The following is a 6,000-nucleotide window of genomic DNA, read 5'->3' as shown; positions in this document are numbered from 1 at the left end:
TGGGCGCCAACTGTCGTGGTTCTAAGTCTGACAGTAGAAAGGGGGGTAGGTATGGAGAGGCAAGATCTTAGCTATGGCGAAGATGTACACATGAGGTTTACGAGTTCAAGCCCTTCTCGGAGGAAGTAATAGCCCTACGTCTCGGTGCCCGGAGGCGGTCGATTGGATTATGTGTGTGATGTTTACAGAGGGTGTGAACCCTTGTGCTAGAGGAGGGGGGTGGCTTACATAGAGTGCGCTAGGACCTCAGCCCGTCTCCATTACAAGGGAACTAATGTACATAAAGTAAGGGGCGTTACTGGTAACGCTAGCATTAAGTACTCTTAATGCTCATGAAGGCTAAGGTGTAATTATTTGGCCGTTGTGTGCTCCTCCGACTCCCGGTCTTCGATGTGGTCGAGTGACCTTCCTTATGGTCGAGTGACGGTAGGTAGTAACCTTGAGTGATGTGACCGTCGAGTGGATTGCACTCGACGTACTTGGTTGGCGCTCTTCTGTTGACTCTTGGTCTTTTCGTTTTCCAAGGTAGTGACCTTGGGTAGGACGTATAGGTCATGCCTATGACCCTACCCCGGGTCTGTATCCTCATCAACAACCAGCCATACTATACACCACACCATGGGAGCAGCCTTGTCCATCTCCGCCGTTGACGCACTAGCCCGAGCGATCAAGAACCACGCGCCTCAGAGGTGTTTAACTGTTCCCCATCATGGCACCGCCGATTGGTCTGGCCTGCCGGAGGACCTCCTCCTGACCATCATGGCAGAGCTGGATGTCCCCAACATTATCCGATCCGGTGCCGTGTGCACGTCCTGGCATTACGCCTACAAGGCCTTTCGCCGCCTCCGCCTCCCCTCGCCGAAGCAGGCCCCTTGCCTGCTATACGCCTGCGACGAGTACGGGCCTAACATCGCCACCATGTACTACCCCTCCAGCAACGCCACGTTCCGCGTCCCCTTCCCACGGCCCCCGGACGAGAGTCAGGGATTTGTCTCCTCTTGTCACGGTTGGGTGTTCGCCACCGACGAGTCCGGGGACCCGTACCTTCTCAACCCTATTACTGGCTCTCAGGCGGCGCTCCCATCATCCATGACAATCTACCATGGGGAGAGTCGCTATGACCACGACCATAAGCGTGCCCTGAAGGATCGACTGGAGAATAGATCCCTCGCCCCGATAATCACCTGGGCCTGGCATTCGGGGTATATCTGTGTTGCCATCTCCGCTGCCACCGAGATAGCCGCATGCACCGTTGTAATCGTGCATACCCCAAACGAGTGGAGGCTCTCCTTTGCTAGGCCCGGTGACAAGCAGTGGACATTGCTCCCTAGCGACCAAGGCTCTATAGATGTTCTTTACAATGATAAGGACGGCTTGTTCTACGCTCTAGGTTGTGGTAGTTCTGTTTACACGTTAGATCTCAATGGGCCTTTACCGATGGTGACGATGATCATGCGTGGTGTATCTGCCTGGGGCAACCCTACCAAGTATCTCGCATTCTCCCCATCAGGTGAACTTCAGCAAGTCTGGAGGATCTGGAATTGCGCAGATGTTCCAATCAAAGATATGGTCGATGAAGGTGGTGTAGATTTCGCCAACGAATATGACGACGACAAGTTCAGTGAGCTATTTGAAGAATATTATAAGTTCACTACGGTGAAGCTCTTCATTTTCAAGGTTGACACTGGCAGGCAGAAGTTGGTGGAGCTACGGGATATTGGAGACCATGCGCTATTCCTCGGGTACAACAATGTCGTGTATGTTCCCACTAAGGACTTTCCGGCGTTCAAACCAAACCGCGCTTACCTCACGGATGACCGTTTTAAATGTAAGCCAACATTGAAAGAGGACCTGGGTATTTGGAATGTCAAGGAGAGGAATATGCAGAAACTTCAGGATGCATGGCCATGCATGTATTCTTGGCTAGATTTACCAGCTCCGATTTGGATCACGCCAAGGTTTTAGCAACTATTTTATACTCCTATTAAGCATAATACCGGAGAGGTAATGAAACCTGGTTACCATGGTGAGACGTCTAGTAGAAAAAGGGGCTCAACTTGTTCGACGTTTGTAAAAGTTGACATGTTATTCCTAAATTGTTAAAAGTTCATCATACAATTTCTGAATAGTTCGTCTCGATATTCCAGATGTTCAAAATTTTGTATGAGAAAAAAAACATGGATTTGGGGCATCGTCAAGCTCTCGCCAGCCTCTGTTATGCTGTTGCTGCTTGTCACCACCGAGCTCCACGAGACACGAGCTAGCTAGCCAGACGGACGATATACATGCATGCCTTGCTGTTGCTGCTTCTTCCTCGCTCATCCGCTGACGTCGATGCGTCTCAATGGGCATGCGTGTCTCAGATATGCATGCATTCCGTCGAACACGTGGAAGGCGTCGCGGTTGACAGAGTCCAGCAGCTGCTGCGCGCCTTTGCCCGAGTTCGTGCCCGAGACGACACACGAGCACGAGAGAGAGTCGGTGTTACACAAGACTTGGAGATACAACTGCACAAACTAGGGAGGATTCAGACTTGTACTCTAGCTACTACTTTTACCTGCCTGCCTCCCTCCTCTCGCCGTGCAGCAACCGGTCCAGCGGGAGGAAGCACCTGTGCGGGCCCGACTACGCCTGGGTCACGCGCGTCCCGACCAAGGTGGAGTACAAGTTGTTCGTCGGCTCGCACGATGGTGGCTGGGTCGCCGCCTTCGACAACCGCGAGCTCACGCTCGTGAACCTCTTCTCCGGCGCCGAGATGCCCGTGCGCCCACCGAGGCCGAGCCATCTAAGGCAAAATCCCGTCGCGAAAATCATCTTCTCCGATGATAGGCTCCTCGAGGCCTACCTCCTCTAACGGCTGCATCCTCGCCGCCATCACCGATGATAGGCTCAAAATTGCATTGTGCAAAGTTGGCAAAGGCAGTGTCAGTGGATGGACCATAACAACTTGGCACAAAGAAGATGTTCGCCTTCTGCGACGGTGATCTCTCCGGCCTCACATACCCCGATGAGAACTTGGTCAAGTTTAAATTCAGAAGAAGGTTGGCATGGATTTAGATTTAGAAGAACCCTGCATGGAGAGACTGTGAAACTTTGGAACAGTCTCAAAAAAAGATGTGAGGAAATTCAAATGCAAGGAGGGGAGGACAAAATCCTCTGGACCCTCACTGCTGATCATAAATTCTCTATGGGATCCTTGTATAGGAAATTGATAGCTGTTGGGATAAAATTCCCACAAAAATATTTATGGAAGATTAAAGTGCCTGCGAAACTGAAAGCGTTTTTATGGTTGATCAATAAAAAGAGCATCCTGACTAGAGATGTACTGCTTAAAAAAGGTTGGAAGGGTGAGAACAGATGTGTTTTATGTGGGAAAGATGAATCAATTGATCATTTGTTCTTTTCTTGCTCGGTTGCTTCATTGCTGTGGAGTTTGGTCAGATGTGTGTGTGGTTTTAAAACTGTGCCATTTAGTGTGAAAGATTGTTTTGGAGACTGGATTAGAAAATTTAACAAAGATAATAAGAAACTGGTGCTGGTGGGGATTTCAGCCCTGCTTTGGTCAATTTGGAAAAGTAGAAATGCAATTATCTTTGAGAAAAAAAGGATAAATGATCCTTTATATGTTGTCAAGCTAATGTGCAGGTGGTTAATTGACTGGGCTATCTTGCAGATAGAGGAGTCGCCAAGAAAAACGTTGGAGCTGGGAGCAAGGATGCTAGAACAGGCAGCAAATGAAGTGTTCACAGCCAAGCAAGGATGGAGGATCAATGTTGCTAGATTGAAATGAAGAAAATCTCTCATGCGGGGGGTGAACCTGATGTTTGGTGTTCCTGTAGATGATCCCTGGCTCCTTGCTACTGCTACTTTTGCTTCTGCGTTGATGTATTGGCTCTCAGGGTAGTTTGCATTCGGTCTGGCGGTTAGCTATTTGATCCTGTGGAGTCCGGTTGGTTTCTTTCGTTTACTTTCGAACTCTTTGTAGAACTGTGTGGTTTTCAGTAATGAAAATCGGAAGAGGCAAGCCCTTCTTTAATAAAAAAAAATTCAACACCAAGGAAGAAGGGAAGCTCGTGATCACATTTACCCACTAGTTAGCCGTCCGAAGGCGGCATGGCCCCACCATGAAGCATGACCCCAGTTCATATGGTTGTTGCATGATTGAGCTACATGGGGAGCCATCGATGGCAATAAGGACCCGATGGTTGCCCGACCGCGAGCCATTCTTCAAGGTCTTCATGCTTGTCGATGCAAACCCTAGCACAAGTGGGCTGAGGTGAAGAGCTTTGGTGAGTATGCCTTGTTCTTAGGGCCAACCAGGACTAAGGCGGTGCACGTGCCTGTGGGCACCGAACGCCGCGATCTAGAGAGAAACCACATCTAATACTCGAAATCTACCCGCTCTAGAGAACATGAGTTGCGTGGCAATGAAGTGTACACGGTGGCACTGGAATATGGTAACCGCATGTTCTGTCGGGAAGACCAGAGTATCGGTGATGGTCTAGAGAGGACAGGATACTACACGACGGGTTGGGACTATGTTTCAATGTGGCTACACCCTTCAGAGTTGTAACTTATATACTTGCTAGCTTAGTGCAAATAATATTTATCCTAACACTAGAACCATGGCTTGGATATTATCATGCATGGTACAACTCTACTTAATTAACATTACCGTGTTGTTTAATCTTTAATACTCCTTCGATCCATCCATATTACTAGTATATAAACCACGCCGAGCAAAATTACCCAAAGTCCTCGCCGATTGACCATCGTTGCCCTCGAAACAAGAACCGCTGCCACGTCGTGGTATCGATTTGCTCTTTGGATGCCGAGTGCTTAGATTCTTCTAGTTCAAGATTTGTGGAGCTTACTGATCAGAGTTGACTGCCACGCCACGCGTACTTGATTTATTGTGGGGTGTTTGCAGTGGAGTACGAGCAGTAATAGCTGTGGTGAACTAGCTAGCCCAAACGGATTTTAGCAAGCAGCTCAGAGTTCAGTTTGACTACCTTAGTTGCAGGCAGCATCTCTGAATTTCTCAAGCTCCATTTACTTCACACGTCAAGTTCTGAACTTGTTATCTTCTCAGGTTGATGTGTGCTGCTCAGTAGGAGTTGTAGCAATGGAGGGCCCTGACCTCAAGCCAAGCGTCTGGCTGGCATCCGAGGCCATGGGCCTCCTAGCTGCGGCGTATCTCGCACTCAGCGGTCAGGAGCGGCGCGATTCTGACGGCATTCCGGGCGTCGAGCCAGCTGCTCTGGCGGCTCCTGCTCGGCTTCCTCAGGTAATCTTCAATAACTTCCGACCGCTCTATTATCCTGTGAGAAGGACAATGGCAAGCAGTGGTCGTGCCGGAGTGGTTATCGGGCATGACTAGAAATCATGTGGGCTTTGCCCGCGCAGGTTCGAATCCTGCCGACTATTTTTTTCTTAACATTTCCCTTCGAAATACTGCAGGGAAATCGATGCCGAATGCCACATGCTTCGACCATTACGACCTCAGATCTGTACTTGCTCATTTTTTTCCGAAGGAACAAAAGAACTAACCCAAACAAAATTTACATGTTTTTCCTCCTTTTTTTTACAACACAGTGGCTGGCCAGCTGCTACAACAATTTGATAAGAATGCGACTAAGGGCATCTTCCGAGCGTGCTTTGTCATCCAAAGCGAGTGTGCATCAATCCGTTCGATGGTCTGGACATACTTTTTTCCCACAATCCGAAGACAGATTGGAGGGCTTTGCAGCTGTTCGGACAGTTGTCGACCGCGTCTAACTAACCTGGCCCACCAAAACCCCCTCTCCCGCGCCCACATGCTTTCCGGCCCAGAAAGGTCAGCGCCGCTCCAGTGCACCAGTGCCGCATTCATGTCGGCTCAGAGCGACGCGACCTCTCACAACGCTTCACTACTGAAATGTCACGCCAGCTGAGAGCGCCGAATGCCGAATGCCACATGCTTCGACCATTACGACCTCAGATCTGTACTTGCTCATTTTT

At 49.5% G+C, this 6,000-nt stretch overlaps 1 non-coding gene across 1 annotated transcript; it reads left to right on the top strand.

The window, feature by feature from the left end:
- Nucleotides 1–5,345: 5,345 nt before the first annotated feature.
- TRNAS-AGA (transfer RNA serine (anticodon AGA)) lies at nt 5,346–5,427 on the top strand. Its single transcript has one exon. It is a non-coding gene; the product is annotated as a tRNA-Ser (tRNA).
- Nucleotides 5,428–6,000: the final 573 nt, after the last annotated feature.

Source organism: Triticum aestivum, chromosome 5B (assembly GCF_018294505.1).
Source record: "Triticum aestivum cultivar Chinese Spring chromosome 5B, IWGSC CS RefSeq v2.1, whole genome shotgun sequence".
Lineage (NCBI taxonomy): Eukaryota > Viridiplantae > Streptophyta > Magnoliopsida > Poales > Poaceae > Triticum > Triticum aestivum.
Note: the sequence above shows the minus strand (reverse complement) of the source record. Positions and strands in the feature narration are given on the sequence as shown.